Below are 21,399 nucleotides of genomic sequence, written 5' to 3'. Positions count from 1 at the left end.
CCCAATCACCCATTTCACCTCCCCCACGCCCCCCTCGAACCCCTATCCCACCACCAGACATTTCACCCTCTGGCACTCCACCCACTTCTTCCCCGTCTAGTTCTAGTTCTGTCTGCCATTCACCTCTGCCTTAATGGTTTCCATTCTTACCTTCCTTATGTATCAGATTCCAGCACTGGCAGCCCTTTGTATTCCTGCTCACCACCCTCCAGCCTCTGTCCGTACTCACCTGCCTCTCTTTCCCACTTCCTTCCCTCCGACCTTCCCCATCTGGATCCGTCTGCCCATCATCCTCCACCACACCTTGGCCTACCAATCACCTCCGGTCCCTGTCTCACTCCTCCCCGCTTTTACCTTCATACCAGCTGTCACCCCTCTTCGTTCTCAGTCGTGATGCAAAATGTTAGCAAGTCCTTCACCCACACAGATGCTTCCCAAGCTGCCGAGTTCCTCCAGTAGATTGTCTGATGAGCTGGAAGAAATATCAATTGCATTGTAAAGCAGGAGATGTCTACACAGCCTTTTCACATAATATTATGAGCGGTTTAGGCAAATACCCTTGATGGAAGTAATAAGAAAATATCATCTGTATGTTCCTTAATTGTGTCTCAGAGTTAAAGTCAACATGGAGTTTATTGTCATATGCACAAGCACACGTATGCACAGGTGCAATGAAAAACTTACTTGCAGCAGCATCACAGGCGCATTGCATCAGATAAGCAGCATTCACAAGAAAGACTAATTGCAGCATGGTGGTTAGCGCAACACTTTACGGTACAGGCGACCTGGGTTCAATTCCCACTGCTGTCTTTAAGGAGTTTGTACATTCTCCCCGTGACTGTGTGGGTTTCCTCCGGGTGCTCCAGTTTCCTCCCACAGTTCAAAGACATACCAGTTGGTAGTTTAATTGGTTGTTGTAAATTGTCCTGTGAATAGGCTAGGCTTATATTGGCGATAGCTGGGCAGTGTGGTTTGAAGGGCCAGTAGGGCCTATTCCACAATGTGTCTCAATAAATAAATAAACATAAACTATGCACAATTTTTACAAGAACGAATACAGCTAGAACAAGAAATTAACAATGTGCCAAAAGCTCTCTTTAGGCATATTAACCTTCATAAATCAAAATATTCTTTGCTTTTTCCTTCTAGAATGATCAAATTTACGTTCCCACATAATATTCCATTTGACAGATTCACACCCACTCAGTATACCTATCTATATCACTTCATTAGATCCTCTTCACTTTCCTTTCAGCACTTTTTGTTTTTATCATTATGTATTTCATTTCTTTCTTGCCATTGTGTTGTTGCAAAACATCTGATTTCATGTTATATAATTCAGTGATAATAAATCTGATTTGGATTTTATCAACCATATCTTTCGTGCCTTCGTCCTAGTGATTTATATTGATGCCATAGCAACTGCCATGCACTTGGCCCTGACATGCCTGGGAAACAAAGACACTTTTGTCAGAATGCTGTTTCTGGATTTCAGTTCAGCATTCAACACTATTGCCTCACAAACCTTAGTGAACAAACTCCTACTCCTTGGTGTAAATACAACACTGTGCAAATTGATGTCGGACGCCCTGCCCAACGGACCTAATCAGATAACACACACAAAATGCTGGTGGAACACAGCAGGCCAGGCAGCATCTATAGGAAGAAGCACTGTCGACGTTCGGGCCGAGACCCTTCGTCAGGACTAACTGAAAGGAGAGATACTAAGGGATTTGAAAGTAGTGGGGGGAGGGGGAAATGCGAAATGATAGGAGAAGACCGGAGGGGGTGGGATGAAGCTAAGAGCTGGAAAGGTGATTGGCGAAAGTGATACAGAGCTGAAGAAGGGAAAGGATCATGGGACGGGAGGCCTCAGGAGAAAGAAAGGGGGAGGGGGGGAGCACCAGAGGGAGATGGAGAACAGGCAGGGTAATGGGCAGAGAGAGAGAAAAAAAACAAACAACTAAATATGTCAGGGATGGGGTAAGAAGGGGAGGAGTGGCAACACATTTTAATTCCACGTCCCATTCCAATTCTGATATGTCTATCCATGGCCTCCTCTACTGTCAAGATGAAGCCACACTCAGGTTGGAGGAACAATACCTTATATACTGGCTGGGTAGCCTCCAACCTGATGGCATGAACATTGACTTCTCTAACTTCCGTTATTGCCCCTCCTCCCCTTCTTACCCCATTCCTGACATATTTAGTTGTTTGTTTTTTTTCTCTCTCTCTGCCCATCACCCTGCCTGTTCTCCATCTCCCTCTGGTGCTCCCCCACACCCCCTTTCTTTCTCCTGAGGCCTCCCGTCCCATGATCCTTTCCCTTCTCCAGCTCTGTATCACTTTTGCCAATCACCTTTCCAGCTCTGAGCTTCATCCCACCCCCTCCGGTCTTCTCCTATCATTTCGCATTTCCACCTTCCCCCACTACTTTCAAATCTCTTAGTATCTCCGTTCAGTTAGTCCTGACGAAGGGTCTCGGCCCGAAACGTCGACAGTGCTTCTTCCTATAGATGCTGCCTGGCCTGCTGTGTTCCACCAGCATTTTGCGTGTGTTGTTTGAATTTCCAGCATCTGCAGATTTCCTCGTGTTTGGATCTAATCAGATGGTCAGGATACACAACTGCTCCTCCTCCACCCCATCACCCTCAACATGGGTCCCCTCCCTCCAGGGCTGTGTGCTGAGCCCATTTCTGTACTTTCTGCACACACATGACTACACGGCCAAACACCTGAGTGATTACATTGTCAAGTTCGCCAATGATACGACAGTGGTAGGGATCATCACCAACAATGATGAGACAGCTTACATAAAGGGGATGAAAGTGCTTGAGGCCTGATCCCAGGAAAATAACCTCTTCCTGAATGTCAACAAGACAAAGGAGATGGTTATCGACTTTATGAAAACTCACACCACTCTTTACATCAGTGGCACAACAGTGGAAACTGCAAGTAGTTGCAAACACCTGGGAGTGCACATCTCACACAACCTCCCATGGTCCCAAAACACATTCTACACAATCAAGAAAGCTCACCAACACCTCTGCTTTCTGAGGAGGCTGAAGAGAGCTGGACTTCACACAACATACTCATGACCTTCTACAGATGCACAGTAGAGGGCATCCTAACAAGCTGCATCTCTGCATGGCATGGGAAATGCATTGTGGAGGACAGGTAGTCAATCCAACCAACCCATCATCTGCACCAGTCAAGGACATATATACAGAAAGGTGCCGGAAAAGGGTCAGTAACGCCATAAAGGATCCCACGCATCCTGCTCATGGACTCTTTGTGCCTATCCCATCAGGGAGGAGGCTACATAGCATCCATGCAGGGTCCACCAGATTTACAGTTACTTTCTCTAAGCAGTAGTTTGCTGCATCAACACCTTCACCCCCTAACCCACCCCTGAACACCTTCACCCCCTAACCCACCCCTGAACACCTTCACCCCCTAACCCACCCCTGTACACCTTCACCCACTAACCCACCCCTGAACACCTTCACCCCCTAACCCACCCCTGAACACCTTCACCCACTAACCCAACCCTGAACACCTTCACCCCCTAACCCACCCCTGTACACCTTCACCCACTAACCCACCCCTGAACACCTTCACCCCCTAACCCACCCTGTACACCTTCACCCCCTAACCCACCCCTGTACACCTTCACCCACTAACCCACCCCTGAACACCTTCACCCCCTAACCCACCCCTGTACACCTTCACCCACTAACCCACCCCTGAACACCTTCACCCCCTAACCCACCCCTGAACACCTTCACCCACGAACCCACCCCTGTACACCTTCACCCACTAACCCACCCCTGAACACCTTCACCCCCTAACCCACCCCTGAACACCTTCACCCACTAACCCACCCCTGAACACCTTCACCCCCTAACCCACCCCTGAACACCTCCACCCCCTAACCCACCCCTGAACACCTTCACCCCCTAACCCACCCCTGTACACCTTCACCCACTAACCCACCCCTGTACACCTTCACCCCCTAACCCACCCCTGTACACCTTCACCCACTAACCCACTCCAGTACATCTTCACCCCCTAACCCACTCCTGTACACCTTCACCCCCTAACCCACCCCTGTACACCTTCACCCCCTAACCCACCCCTGAACACCTTCACCCACTAACCCACCCCTGTACACCTTCACCCACTAACCCACCCCTGAACACCTCCACCCACTAACCCACCCCTGAACACCTTCACCCACTAACCCACCCCTGAACACCTCACCCACTAACCCACCCCTGTACACCTCCACCCACTAACCCACCCCTGAACACCTTCACCCACTAACCCACCCCTGAACACCTTCACCCCCTAACCCACCCCTGTACACCTTCACCCCCTAACCCACCCCTGAACACCTTCACCCCCTAACCCACCCCTGTACACCTTCACCCACTAACCCACCCCTGAACACCTTCACCCCCTAACCCACCCCTGTACACCTTCACCCACTAACCCACCCCTGAACACCTTCACCCCCTAACCCACCCCTGTACACCTTCACCCACTAACCCACCCCTGAACACCTTCACCCCCTAACCCACCCCTGAACACCTCCACCCACTAACCCACCCCTGTACACCTTCACCCCCTAACCCACCCCTGAACACCTTCACCCCCTAACCCACCCCTGAACACCTTCACCCACTAACCCACCCCGAACACCTCCACCCCCTAACCCACCCCTGAACACCTTCACCCACTAATCCACCCCTGAACACCTTCACCCACTAACCCACCCCTGTACACCTTCACCCCCTAACCCACCCCTGAACACCTTCACCCACTAACCCACTCCTGTACATCTTCACCCCCTAACCCACCCCTGTACACCTTCACCCACTAATCCACCCCTGAACACCTTCACCCACTAACCCACTCCTGTACATCTTCACCCACTAACCCACCCCTGAACACCTTCACCCACTAACCCACCCCTGTACACCTCCACCCACTAACCCACCCCTGAACACCTTCACCCCCAACCCACCCCTGAACACCTCCACCCACTAACCCACCCCTGAACACCTTCACCCACTAATCCACCCGTACACCTTCACCCACTAACCCACCCCTGAACACCTTCACCCACTAACCCACCCCTGTACACCTCCACCCACTAACCCACCCCTGAACACCTTCACCCCCTAACCCACCCCTGAACACCTTCACCCACTAACCCACCCCTGTACACCTTCACCCACTAATCCACCCGTACATCTTCACCCACTAACCCACCCCTGTACACCTTCACCCACTAATCCACCCGTACATCTTCACCCACTAACCCACCCCTGTACACCTTCACCCACTAACCCACCCCTGAACACCTTCACCCCCAACCCACCCCTGAACACCTTCACCCCCAACCCACCCCTGAACACCTCCACCCACTAACCCACCCCTGAACACCTTCACCCCCTAACCCACCCCTGTACACCTCCACCCACTAACCCACCCCTGAACACCTTCACCCCCTAACCCACCCCTGTACACCTCCACCCACTAACCCACCCCTGAACACCTCCACCCACTAACCCACCCCTGTACACCTTCACCCACTAACCAACCCCTGAACACCTTCACCCCCTAACCCACCCCTGAACACCTTCACCCCCTAACCCACCCCTGAACATCTCCACCCACTAACCCACCCCTGAACACCTTCACCCCCTAACCCACCCCTGAACACCTTCACCCACTAACCCACCCCTGAACATCTCCACCCACTAACCCACCCCTGAACACCTTCACCCACTAACCCACCCCTGAACACCTCCACCCACTAACCCACCCCTGTACACCTTCACCCACTAATCCACCCGTACATCTTCACCCACTAACCCACCCCTGAACACCTTCACCCACTAACCCACCCCTGTACACCTTCACCCACTAACCCACCCCTGAACACCTTCACCCACTAACCCACCCCTGAACACCTTCACCCCCAACCCACCCCTGTACACCTTCACCCACTAACCCACCCCTGTACACCTTCACCAACTAACCCACCCCTGAACACCTTCACCCCCAACCCACCCCTGAACACCTCCACCCACTAACCCACCCCTGTACATCTTCACCCCCTAACCCACCCCTGTACACCTTCACCCACTAATCCACCCGTACATCTTCACCCACTAACCCACCCCTGAACACCTTCACCCACTAACCCACCCCTGAACACCTTCACCCCCAACCCACCCCTGAACACCTCCACCCACTAACCCACCCCTGAACACCTTCACCCACTAACCCACCCCTGAACACCTTCACCCCCAACCCACCCCTGAACACCTCCACCCACTAACCCACCCCTGAACACCTTCACCCACTAATCCACCCGTACACCTTCACGCACTAACCCACCCCTGAACACCTCCACCCACTAACCCACCCCTGAACACCTTCACCCACTAACCCACCCCTGAACACCTTCACCCACTAATCCACCCGTACACCTTCACCCACTAACCCACCCCTGAACACCTTCACCCACTAACCCACCCCTGAACACCTCCACCCACTAATCCACCCCTGAACACCTTCACCCACTAATCCACCCGTACACCTTCACCCACTAACCCACCCCTGAACACCTTCACCCACTAACCCACCCCTGAACACCTCCACCCACTAACCCACCCCTGAACACCTTCACCCACTAACCCACCCCTGAACACCTCCACCCACTAACCCACCCCTGTACACCTCCACCCCCTAACCCACCCCTGTACATCTCCACCCACTAACCCACCCCTGAACACCTTCACCCCCAACCCACCCCTGAACACCTTCACCCCCAACCCACCCCTGAACACCTCCACCCACTAACCCACCCCTGTACACCTTCACCCACTAATCCACCCGTACATCTTCACCCACTAACCCACCCCTGAACACCTTCACCCACTAACCCACCCCTGTACACCTTCACCCACTAACCAACCCCTGAACACCTTCACCCCCTAACCCACCCCTGAACACCTTCACCCACTAACCCACCCCTGAACACCTTCACCCCCTAACCCACCCCTGTACACCTCCACCCACTAACCCACCCCTGAACACCTTCACCCCCTAACCCACCCCTGTACACCTCCACCCACTAACCCACCCCTGAACACCTCCACCCACTAACCCACCCCTGCACACCTTCACCCACTAACCAACCCCTGAACACCTTCACCCCCTAACCCACCCCTGAACACCTTCACCCACTAACCCACCCCTGAACACCTTCACCCCCTAACCCACCCCTGAACACCTCCACCCACTAACCCACCCCTGAACACCTTCACCCCCTAACCCACCCCTGAACACCTTCACCCACTAACCCACCCCTGAACATCTCCACCCACTAACCCACCCCTGAACACCTTCACCCACTAACCCACCCCTGAACACCTCCACCCACTAACCCACCCCTGTACACCTTCACCCACTAATCCACCCGTACATCTTCACCCACTAACCCACCCCTGAACACCTTCACCCACTAACCCACCCCTGTACACCTTCACCCACTAACCCACCCCTGAACACCTTCACCCACTAACCCACCCCTGAACACCTTCACCCCCAACCCACCCCTGTACACCTTCACCCACTAACCCACCCCTGTACACCTTCACCCACTAACCCACCCCTGTACACCTTCACCTACTAACCCACCCCTGAACACCTTCACCCCCAACCCACCCCTGAACACCTCCACCCACTAACCCACCCCTGTACATCTTCACCCCCTAACCCACCCCTGTACACCTTCACCCACTAATCCACCCGTACATCTTCACCCACTAACCCACCCCTGAACACCTTCACCCACTAACCCACCCCTGAACACCTTCACCCCCAACCCACCCCTGAACACCTCAACCCACTAACCCACCACTGAACACCTTCACCCACTAACCCACCCCTGAACACCTTCACCCCCAACCCACCCCTGAACACCTCCACCCACTAACCCACCCCTGAACACCTTCACCCACTAATCCACCCGTACACCTTCACGCACTAACCCACCCCTGAACACCTCCACCCACTAACCCACCCCTGAACACCTTCACCCACTAACCCACCCCTGAACACCTTCACCCACTAATCCACCCGTACACCTTCACGCACTAACCCACCCCTGAACACCTTCACCCACTAACCCACCCCTGAACACCTCCACCCACTAATCCACCCCTGAACACCTTCACCCACTAATCCACCCGTACACCTTCACCCACTAACCCACCCCTGAACACCTTCACCCACTAACCCACCCCTGAACACCTCCACCCACTAACCCACCCCTGAACACCTTCACCCACTAACCCACCCCTGAACACCTCCACCCACTAACCCACCCCTGTACACCTTCACCCCCTAACCCACCCCTGTACATCTCCACCCACTAACCCACCCCTGAACACCTTCACCCCCTAACCCACCCCTGTACACCTTCACCCACTAACCCACCCCTGAACACCTTCACCCCCTAACCCACCCCTGAACACCTTCACCCACGAACCCACCCCTGTACACCTTCACCCACTAACCCACCCCTGAACACCTTCACCCCCTAACCCACCCCTGAACACCTTCACCCACTAACCCACCCCTGAACACCTTCACCCCCTAACCCACCCCTGAACACCTCCACCCCCTAACCCACCCCTGAACACCTTCACCCCCTAACCCACCCCTGTACACCTTCACCCACTAACCCACCCCTGTACACCTTCACCCCCTAACCCACCCCTGTACACCTTCACCCACTAACCCACTCCTGTACATCTTCACCCCCTAACCCACCCCTGTACACCTTCACCCCCTAACCCACCCCTGTACATCTTCACCCCCTAACCCACCCCTGTACACCTTCACCCCCTAACCCACCCCTGTACACCTTCACCCACTAACCCACTCCTGTACATCTTCACCCCCTAACCCACTCCTGTACACCTTCACCCCCTAACCCACCCCTGTACACCTTCACCCCCTAACCCACCCCTGAACACCTTCACCCACTAACCCACCCCTGTACACCTTCACCCACTAACCCACCCCTGAACACCTCCACCCACTAACCCACCCCTGAACACCTTCACCCACTAACCCACACCTGAACACCTCACCCACTAACCCACCCCTGTACACCTCCACCCACTAACCCACCCCTGAACACCTTCACCCACTAACCCACCCCTGAACACCTTCACCCCCTAACCCACCCCTGTACACCTTCACCCCCTAACCCACCCCTGAACACCTTCACCCCCTAACCCACCCCTGTACACCTTCACCCACTAACCCACCCCTGAACACCTTCACCCCCTAACCCACCCCTGTACACCTTCACCCACTAACCCACCCCTGAACACCTTCACCCCCTAACCCACCCCTGTACACCTTCACCCACTAACCCACCCCTGAACACCTTCACCCCCTAACCCACCCCTGAACACCTCCACCCACTAACCCACCCCTGTACACCTTCACCCCCTAACCCACCCCTGAACACCTTCACCCCCTAACCCACACCTGAACACCTTCACCCACTAACCCACCCCGAACACCTCCACCCCCTAACCCACCCCTGAACACCTTCACCCACTAATCCACCCCTGAACACCTTCACCCACTAACCCACCCCTGTACACCTTCACCCCCTAACCCACCCCTGAACACCTTCACCCACTAACCCACTCCTGTACATCTTCACCCCCTAACCCACCCCTGTACACCTTCACCCACTAATCCACCCCTGAACACCTTCACCCACTAACCCACTCCTGTACATCTTCACCCACTAACCCACCCCTGAACACCTTCACCCACTAACCCACCCCTGTACACCTCCACCCACTAACCCACCCCTGAACACCTTCACCCCCAACCCACCCCTGAACACCTCCACCCACTAACCCACCCCTGAACACCTTCACCCACTAATCCACCCGTACACCTTCACCCACTAACCCACCCCTGAACACCTTCACCCACTAACCCACCCCTGTACACCTCCACCCACTAACCCACCCCTGAACACCTTCACCCCCTAACCCACCCCTGAACACCTTCACCCACTAACCCACCCCTGTACACCTTCACCCACTAATCCACCCGTACATCTTCACCCACTAACCCACCCCTGTACACCTTCACCCACTAATCCACCCGTACATCTTCACCCACTAACCCACCCCTGTACACCTTCACCCACTAACCCACCCCTGAACACCTTCACCCCCAACCCACCCCTGAACACCTTCACCCCCAACCCACCCCTGAACACCTCCACCCACTAACCCACCCCTGTACACCTTCACCCACTAATCCACCCGTACATCTTCACCCACTAACCCACCCCTGAACACCTTCACCCACTAACCCACCCCTGTACACCTTCACCCACTAACCAACCCCTGAACACCTTCACCCCCTAACCCACCCCTGAACACCTTCACCCACTAACCCACCCCTGAACAGCTTCACCCCCTAACCCACCCCTGAACACCTCCACCCACTAACCCACCCCTGAACACCTTCACCCCCTAACCCACCCCTGTACACCTCCACCCACTAACCCACCCCTGAACACCTTCACCCCCTAACCCACCCCTGTACACCTCCACCCACTAACCCACCCCTGAACACCTCCACCCACTAACCCACCCCTGTACACCTTCACCCACTAACCAACCCCTGAACACCTTCACCCCCTAACCCACCCCTGAACACCTTCACCCACTAACCCACCCCTGAACACCTTCACCCCCTAACCCACCCCTGAACACCTCCACCCACTAACCCACCCCTGAACACCTTCACCCCCTAACCCACCCCTGAACACCTTCACCCACTAACCCACCCCTGAACATCTCCACCCACTAACCCACCCCTGAACACCTTCACCCACTAACCCACCCCTGAACACCTCCACCCACTAACCCACCCCTGTACACCTTCACCCACTAATCCACCCGTACATCTTCACCCACTAACCCACCCCTGAACACCTTCACCCACTAACCCACCCCTGTACACCTTCACCCACTAACCCACCCCTGAACACCTTCACCCACTAACCCACCCCTGAACACCTTCACCCCCAACCCACCCCTGTACACCTTCACCCACTAACCCACCCCTGTACACCTTCACCAACTAACCCACCCCTGAACAGCTTCACCCCCAACCCACCCCTGAACACCTCCACCCACTAACCCACCCCTGTACATCTTCACCCCCTAACCCACCCCTGTACACCTTCACCCACTAATCCACCCGTACATCTTCACCCACTAACCCACCCCTGAACACCTTCACCCACTAACCCACCCCTGAACACCTTCACCCCCAACCCACCCCTGAACACCTCCACCCACTAACCCACCCCTGAACACCTTCACCCACTAACCCACCCCTGAACACCTTCACCCCCAACCCACCCCTGAACACCTCCACCCACTAACCCACCCCTGAACACCTTCACCCACTAATCCACCCGTACACCTTCACGCACTAACCCACCCCTGAACACCTCCACCCACTAACCCACCCCTGAACACCTTCACCCACTAACCCACCCCTGAACACCTTCACCCACTAATCCACCCGTACACCTTCACGCACTAACCCACCCCTGAACACCTTCACCCACTAACCCACCCCTGAACACCTCCACCCACTAATCCACCCCTGAACACCTTCACCCACTAATCCACCCGTACACCTTCACCCACTAACCCACCCCTGAACACCTTCACCCACTAACCCACCCCTGAACACCTCCACCCACTAACCCACCCCTGAACACCTTCACCCACTAACCCACCCCTGAACACCTCCACCCACTAACCCACCCCTGTACACCTTCACCCACTAATCCACCCCTGAACACCTTCACCCACTAACCCACCCCTGAACACCTCCACCCCCTAACCCACCCCTGTACACCTTCACCCCTTAACCCACCCTGTACACCTTCACCCCCTAACCCACCCCTGAACACCTTCACCCCCTAACCCACCCCTGAACACCTCCACCCACTAACCCACCCCTGAACACCTTCACCCACTAATCCACCCGTACACCTTCACACACTAACCCACCCCTGAACACCTTCACCCACTAACCCACCCCTGAACACCTCCACCCACTAACCCACCCCTGAACACCTTCACCCACTAATCCACCCGTACACCTTCACCCACTAACTCACCCCTGAACACCTTCACCCACTAACCCACCCCTGAACACCTCCACCCACTAACCCACCCCTGAACACCTTCACCCACTAATCCACCCCTGAACACCTCCACCCACTAACCCACCCCTGTACACCTTCACCCACTAACCCACCCCTGAACACCTTCACCCCCTAACCCAGCTCTGAACACTGTCACCCACTAACCCACCCCTGAACACCTTCACTCCCTAACCCACCCCTGTACACCTCCACCCACTAACCCACCCCTGAACACCTTCACCCACTAACCCACCCCTGAACACCTCCACCCACTAACCCACCCCTGTACACCTTCACCCCCTAACCCACCCCTGTACATCTCCACCCACTAACCCACCCCTGAACACCTTCACCCACTAACCCACCCCTGAACACCTCCACCCCCTAACCCACCCCTGTACACCTTCACCCCTTAACCCACCCTGTACACCTTCACCCCCTAACCCACCCCTGAACACCTCCACCCACTAACCCACCCCTGTACACCTTCACCCACTAACCCACCCCTGAACACCTCCACCCACTAACCCACCCCTGTACACCTTCACCCCCTAACCCAGCTCTGAACACTGTCACCCACTAACCCACCCCTGAACACCTTCACTCCCTAACCCACCCCTGTACACCTCCACCCACTAACCCACCCCTGAACACCTTCACCCACTAACCCACCCCTGAACACCTCCACCCACTAACCCACCCCTGTACACCTTCACCCCCTAACCCACCCCTGTACATCTCCACCCACTAACCCACCCCTGAACACCTTCACCCACTAACCCACCCCTGAACACCTCCACCCCCTAACCCACCCCTGTACACCTTCACCCCTTAACCCACCCTGTACACCTTCACCCCCTAACCCACCCCTGAACACCTCCACCCACTAACCCACCCCTGTACACCTTCACCCACTAACCCACCCCTGAACACCTCCACCCACTAACCCACCCCTGTACACCTTCACCCCCTAACCCACCCCTGTACATCTCCACCCACTAACCCACCCCTGAACACCTTCACCCACTAACCCACCCCTGAACACCTTCACCCCCTAACCCAGCTCTGAACACTGTCACCCACTAACCCACCCCTGAACACCTTCACTCCCTAACCCACCCCTGTACACCTCCACCCACTAACCCACCCCTGAACACCTTCACCCACTAACCCACCCCTGAACACCTCCACCCACTAACCCACCCCTGTACACCTTCACCCCCTAACCCACCCCTGTACATCTCCACCCACTAACCCACCCCTGAACACCTTCACCCACTAACCCACCCCTGAACACCTCCACCCCCTAACCCACCCCTGTACACCTTCACCCCTTAACCCACCCTGTACACCTTCACCCCCTAACCCACCCCTGAACACCTCCACCCACTAACCCACCCCTGTACACCTTCACCCACTAACCCACCCCTGAACACCTCCACCCACTAACCCACCCCTGTACACCTTCACCCCCTAACCCACCCCTGTACATCTCCACCCACTAACCCACCCCTGAACACCTTCACCCACTAACCCACCCCTGAACACCTTCACCCACTAATCCACCCGTACACCTCCCACCACCGCTACTTTATCATTTCATGTCAGAGTCACCGTATGTACAGACACCCCTGTGTCCAACATCACCTTATGGATATACAATCGATCTACGTATATTAGCTATCATATGTATTTTTACAGGACTGTGCAAAAGTCTTTTACACATATACAGTATATATTTAGGGTGCCTAAGGCTTTTGCACAGAACTGTATTTGTCAACATGGAGCAGAGAGTGAGTTTGTAAATCTGGGAGTAAAGGATGTTAGGAATAGTGAGAGTGTGCAACAGGTGGCAGAGGAGTGCGAGGGGTGGAGTTGGCATGGATGAAGTCACAGCCAGCACTGAGACACCAGGCAAGGTCATTTGATTCCAAATAACTGGTTTATGATCATTACAGAATGTCTCTCTGATGCTTCCCACTCCCTCCCCCTTTTCCCAACCATGATTCCCCTCTCTCTGCCCCCTTCCCACTCTCAGTCCACAAAAGAGACCCATATTAGAATCAGGTTTATCATCACTCACACAATGTCATGAAATTTGTGGGGAGGTTTTGTGGCAGCATGCACTGTACATGCAATACACAAAATTACTACAATACTGTGCAAAAGTCTTAGGGTCCCTAGCTATATATGTGTGACTAAGACTTTGGCACAATAATGTTTATGTTGTACTTTTCTATTATTATTGTTGTGTTCTTTATCTTATTGTGGTTTTTTTTGTGCTGCATCAGATCCGGAGTAACAATCATTTTGTTTTCATTTACACTTGTGTACCAGGAATCTTGAATCTCGAATGTCATTATAAAACTATATTGATCAGATGATTCACATTTGGATACAAAATGCATGCACTCCTTTGCAGCTTGTATAAAAAAGTTGATGAAACCAAGAATGTGGCTGCTGAATTCCAGATGGCCTTAGGAATAGAGGTATTCCTGTAGTCTATGCATATCCATAATTAATTGAATTAATTCCCAGAACAAAACATTGGATCTTAGACTGTATGGCACCCAGTGCTTAGCAAAAGAAGAAAAATTTCAGTTGAGAAATTCAAGTTTGCCAAAAGCTAACCTGTTCAAGTCCTGGAGTTTTGGGGTCCATATTCAAGGTCCTTATTTGTAATCATTAGCCCAAAAGTCAATCTGAAGTTTGGGATTCGAGGACTGATGGTCAGAGCCCTGGGTCGTGTGTCTGTGAGTCCACAGAAGATATCAAAGACCCAGTGTCTGCGAATCTGTGAGCCCACTGAAGAAGCTGAAATCCTAGTGTCTGCAAATCTGTGAACCCATTGGAGAAGTCAAAAGCCCAGTGTCTGAGAATGTGTGAGTCCACTGGAAGCTGAAGACTGGAGACTGGAGACAGCCTATCCTGGGCTTGGAGGACTGTCTGTGTGTGCACGTGGGTGGGTGGGTGGTAGGGAAGGATGGGGCTTGTTTTGCTGTTGTTTATTGGTTGTTGTTCTGCCAAGCATTGTGGCACAGTATATTGGCGCAGGAATGTGTGGCACTACTTGTGGGCTGCCATATCTGTGTTTGTAGTTAACACAGGCAATGCACTTCACTGAATTTTTCTATCTATGTGTGTTAAGTAAATGAATCTGAAACTAACCACTGCAGACTAACTCCAATTAGAAGATTGGGCGCCACAGTAGCGTAGCGATTAGCACAATACTATTACAGCATGGGGTATCGGAGTTAGGAGTCATCTGTAAGGAGCTTGTACTTCCTCCCCATGGAATGTGTGGGTTTTCTCCAGGTGTTCTGGTTTCCTCCCATAGACCAAAGATGTACCAGTTAGTAGGTTAATTGATCATTGTAAATTGTCCTGTGATTAAGCTAGGGGTTATATCAGGGTTGCTGGAGAGGCTCAAATATTCCACACTGTATCTCTAAATGAAATAAAACACTAAGACTGACAGGTCAGAATCATATGTAATTAAACAACACTTCCCACAGACCCCACCTCCATCTCTATTAGCATAAACCTGGCTTCTAGGGAAAGATAGCTACAAAACCTCTATGTGTTTGTTAGGGAGGAGGTTAGCACTGTAGCGTCGCACTATTACAGTACCAGTGACCCAGGTTCAATTCCCCCCTCTGCCTGTAAGGAGTTTGTGCTTTCTCCCCGTGACCGCATGAGTTGCAGATTCGGGTTCTGATTTATCTATCACGTGCACTTCGAAGCGTGCAGTGAAATGCCTCACTTGCGTTTACAACCAACACAGCCAAGGTTGTGCTGGTGGCAGCCCTCAAGTATTGTCACTCATTCTGACACATTTCTCCAGGCTCTCTGGTTTCCTCCCACATTGCTTGGGTTAGTAGGTTAATTAGTAATTAAAATTGCTGTATCTCTAAATAAAATAAAATGTATGTACACATCTGTGTGTGTGTGTGTGTGTGTGCGTGTGTGTGTAAGTATATGTGTGTATCTGATTAACATTGTCAGAGTCACCGTGTTACCTCACTCATTCAATTAAGTACCAGACTGGCCAATTATCGCATTGGGAGAAATTACATACAGTCTTGTGCACCAGAGAGAGGGACTTTAAATAATATTTGCTTTTCCTTGCAGTCACAGCAGGAGCAAAGTATCGAATCTTTTGGAGATGTAGTTTGACAGAATAACTGCTGCTTGTTAATGTAATGTTATGTTGATCGGTTTTTGGTCATTTTTGCATCGCAGACCAGGTGGGGGCCAGCCACGGGGGAGGGTACAACAGCTGAAATCATATCGCAAATACTATCAGTCATGACTGGAAGCGCAAAGGTTGCAGACAGGAAGTTATAGAATTAACTTTGTCTTAATCGCACCATGTGTCACAGTCCACACGCTGGCAGCTAACAGAACGATGAATGAGGTTTCTGAGCTATTGCCTAACAGAACGAGACTAAAGTGTGACAAATTTATTTCCTTGAAGGAAGGAATCTCTTTAGGCGGAGTTTTAATCCGTTTATATTTATCATTTTACCATTTCTTGTGAGTTCTGACAGATGTAGTTCTGTGTAGCAGTGCAGGAACAGCCCAAGAGAAAGTGTTTGCTTTTATAGATCCTTTTGGGGTGAAATTTATAGCTGGCTGATGTTTCAAGATGAGTACAGGCTGATCCTTTCACAGGTCTTTTGCTTTATATTCTCCAGTTACAATTGATTTGTAAGCTACAACTGTTTCTGTTAACATCCCTCCTCATATTAGTGACTGGTAAAATCATGATGTTCTTTTTCCTCAAGTAAAGATGTTCGAATGAACTGTCCTGTGACAGTCTATCATCACTTGTCTAGCTGACAGACCTCAGTGAGGCAAAAATATATTTTCAGGAAAACCAGAAGCTACCATGAGACCCTAAAGCAAAAATAGAGAGAGTGAAAGGAATAGACTAAAAGAATTGATTCCACTGATTTAACCAGATAAAGTGACACATTGAAAAGCAGCAGTTTTGTGTTGGCCAAATCAGCCACACATGGTGTACTAGAAATAATTCTGGTCTCTTCTTATGGCTTATTTTAGTAGGTACAAAATATTGCCTATGATAATAAAGGAACTGAGAAAATGTACCTAATAAGACAGATTGAACAGAACTCTTGAGATGAGAGATTATGGAGTGAGAAATGGATTTCTTCTTGACTTCAAAAACTTTGATTTAAAAGAACAAAGGGGGCTACCAACAGAAGTCAGTTTCCCTTAAATCCAGAATGGAATTCAGAATAAACCTTTTCACACAGAAATGGCAGAAGGTGAAATCTGCTACCCTCTGGAGTGAGTGTGTGTTTGTGTGTGTGTGTGCGTGTGTGTGCGTGTGTGTGCGTGTGTGTGCGTGTGTGTGCGTGTGAGTGTGTGTGCGTGTGTGTGTGCGTGCGTGTGTGTGTGTGCGTGCGTGTGCGTGTGCGTGTGTGTGTTTCTCACACTCACTCTCTTCCTCCCATCTCTTCTATGCCACTGATTGAGTACCCTCCACTGCGTCATTTTCTGACTATTGCCCAACTCCTTGGTCTCCTCTTCCCCTCTTTTTCTGTCTGCTCCTCTCCCTTCTCTCTCCTCCATCCATCTCTTTCAGTGTGACTTTTGTGGCTCCCATTCTCTCTTTCTCTTCTTTTTTCTTCCCAACCCTCCTCCATCTCTGCCTTCCCCTGCAGAAAAGTGCATGATTTTCACTTAGTGGGTCCCTTTGACAAGGTTTCCCCCAAACTGCAGAGATTTCAGTAGCAATAGGTCTATTAAGGATAGCTATTTTCAAATATTGATGACCAGCAGTTTGGGAGGCGTCTCTGAGTAAGGTTTCAGAGTATCAGAATTAGCATCAGATTTATTATAAGACCATAAGATATAGGAGCAGAATTAGGCCATTCAGCCCATCGAGTCTGCTCATCATGACTGATTTATCACCCCTCTCAATTCCATTCTCCTGTCTTCTCCCTGTAACCTTTGACACCCTTATTAATCAAGAACCAATCAACCTCTTCTTTAAATAAACCCAATGAATTAGCCTTCACAGCATCTGTGATAATGAGTTCCATAGAGAAATCCCTCCTCATCTCTGTTCCAAAGGGTCGTCCTTGTTTTCTGAGGCTGTGCCCTCTAGTCCTCAATCCTCCACTATAGGAAACATTCTCTTCACGCCCACTCTATCTAGGCCTTTCAGTATTCGATAGATTTCATTGAGATCCTCCCTCGATTTTTTTAAACTCCTGCGAGTACAGGCCCAGGGCTATGAGTTGCTTCTGGTGGGGACGTGATGGTGTAGCAGTTATGAAACTGGACCAGCAGCTGGAAGGTCATGAGTTCGATTCTAGTCAGGCAAGTTATAAAATTGAATTCAATAAATCTATTAAATTGTAGCTGCTACCATGAAGAACTGTAAAAGCTGCTAAATTGTTGTTTAAAAAACGGGTCTTTGTGTCCTTCAGGAACAAAAAGGATTAGTGTTTAAATAGCATCTATCCTGACCTCAGAGCGTCCCAGAGCACTTGACAATGAAGCAGCTTTTGAAGTGTAGTCACTGCTGTTGGAAATAGAGCTGAGAAACTGCTGCCCCCTGTGTGAAACTCAATCTTACACCTCATGTGTGACTCTTAAGTGCCCTCCTGACTGATCTGTCCAATTAGTGGAAGGTCAAGAGAAACTTTCAAAGGGCTTATACACTCTGTGGCCACTTTATTAGATACTTCCTGTACCTAATAAAATGGCCACTAAGTGTATGTCTGGTCTTCTGTTGCTGTAGCCCATCCACATCAAGGATTGATGTGCTGTGCGCTCAGAGATGCTCTTCTGCACACCACTGTTGTAACGTGTCGTTATTTGAGTTACTGTCGCCTTCCTGTCAGCTTGAACCAGTCTGGCCATTCTCCTCTGACCTCTCTCAATTACAAAGTGTTTCGCCCACAGAACTGCTGCTCACTGGATAATTTTTTGTTTGTTGCACCATTCTCTGGAGACTGTTGTATGTAAAAATTCCAGATTAGAAGATTCTGAGCCCATCTGGCACCAACAATCTGAGAGGTAATGTTGCAGCTGTATAGGACCCTGGTCAGACCCCACTTGAAGTACTGTGCTCAGTTCTGGTCACCTCACTACAGGAAGGATGTGGAAGCCGTAGAAAGGGTACAGAGGAGATTTACAAGGATGTTGCCTGGATTGGGGAGCATGCCTTATGAGAATAGGTTAAGTGAACTCGGCCTTTTCTCCTTGGAGCGACAGAGTATGAGAGGTGACCTGATAGAAGCGTATGAGATGATGAGAGGCATTTGACAGTGTGGATAGTCAGAGGCTTTTCCCCAGGGCTGAAATGGTTGCCACAAGAGGACACAGGTTTATGGTGCAGGGGAGCAGGTACAGAGGAGATGTCAGGGGTAAGTTTTTTTTACTCAGAGAGTGGTGAGTGCATGGAATGGGCTGCCGGCAATGGTGGTGGAGGCGGATATGATAGGGTCTTTAAAGAGACTTTTGGATAGGTACATGGAGCTTAGAAAAATAGAGGGCGAAAGGTAAACCTAGTAATTTCTAAGGTAGGGACGTTCGGCACAACTTTGTGGACCGAAGGGCCTGTATTGTGCTGTAGGTTTTCTATGTTTCTATGTAACAATCATTCCACTGTCAAAGTCACTCAGAATCCATTCCTTCCCCATTCTGATGTTTGGCCTGAACAACAGCTGAACCTCTTGACCATGTCTGCATGCTTTTATGCATTGAGTTGCTGCCACATGATTGGCTGATTAGATATTTGTATTAGTGAGCACTGTTCAGGTGTAGCCACTGAGTGTAAACAAAGGTGCTTCCATTATAGGAGGAAATATCTGAGAATACGCTCGAGGTGGATACCTTAGAGAAAATAAAAATGAAAGAAGGACTTGCATCACTATAGCGCCTCTCATGAACTCTGGGTTTTCATAAGCACTGTATAGTCTCTGGAACATAGGAACAGACAGGATAAAATCTGCAAACAGTAAGATCCCATGATGAGAAAACTGATAACGAAATTAAAAAATAAAGATGCTGAGAATGTTCAGTGGGTCAGGCAGCATCTGTTGAGAGGGAATTGAGGCTGATCTTACAGGTTAATGAAGTGTGTATTAAAATACGATCCAGATATCCAATGCTTGGCAGCTATTTGTTTCTCTTTTAGCAATATGATTTCTCTACTAATCCACTGTTTGGTGATACTAGATATGGCATGCAGGGAGAAATCCCATTTAAAAGTGGCAAAAGATCACCTATATCCACAAAAGATTGGACAGAGCTTTTGCTTAATGCTAAACCAAACACCAGAGCTATTGGACAGGTGGACACAATCTTTTAGTGGGAAAGGGTATGCCTGCCAAGTATGGTGGTGGAGCTATTGACACTGGAATGATTTAAGAACAGATGTCGCAATTGTAACTATAGTATATATTCAATTTAGTTTTCTTTTATATTCAGAGATATGGCATAGTAACCGGCCCTTTTGGCCCAGTGAGCCCACGCCACCCAATGACACCTAAGTGATCAATTATCCTCCTAACCTGTACATCTTCAGAATGTGGGCGGAAACCAGAGCACATGGAGGAAACCTGTGCAGTCATGGGGAGAATGTACAAACTCCTTCCAGTCAGCAGCGGGAATTGAACCGGGGTGACAGGCACTGTAATAGCATTACACTAGCCACTATGCCGGGCCGACCGTATACTTGAAACGACTGAACCCGATGTTTGGACAATGATTAGGCGCCAGGCCAGATTGAAGAGGTCGGGGTGTCCCATCCCAGGGTGAGGGTCGGGCCAATTCAGCTCACTGTTCTACATCATTTACTCAGCTCTGCGCTGAACGAAAGGCCCATGGATGGACTCTGTGGACTTCAGTTCAGAATGCTATTTGCTTGCATTTATTGTTTGCACGATTTGTTCTTTTTTCTGCACTTTTTGGGTGTTTGATTTTTTTTAATGGATTCTTTTGGGTTTCCATGTTTTGTGGCTGCCTGTAAGGAGATGAATCTCAAGGTTGTATAATGTATACATACTTTGAACTTTATTCTGGAAGGATGTCAGAAGAATAAGGCAGTATCCATCAGTAAGGACGCT

The 21,399-nt window shown here is 50.9% G+C and overlaps 1 long non-coding RNA gene across 1 annotated transcript in view; it reads right to left on the bottom strand.

The window, feature by feature from the left end:
* The window catches only part of LOC140718638 (uncharacterized), a 164,976-nt gene that overhangs the window by 104,254 nt on the left and 39,323 nt on the right, over positions 1-21,399 (bottom strand). The window contains exon 2 of the long non-coding RNA XR_012096755.1: positions 355-472. This is a non-coding gene — a long non-coding RNA (uncharacterized lncRNA). The remainder of the gene's footprint in view (positions 1-354; positions 473-21,399) is intronic.

This window comes from Hemitrygon akajei, chromosome 30 (genome assembly GCF_048418815.1).
Source record: "Hemitrygon akajei chromosome 30, sHemAka1.3, whole genome shotgun sequence".
In the NCBI taxonomy this organism is placed as follows: Eukaryota; Metazoa; Chordata; class Chondrichthyes; order Myliobatiformes; family Dasyatidae; genus Hemitrygon; species Hemitrygon akajei.
This window is presented reverse-complemented; position numbering and strand designations above follow the sequence as displayed.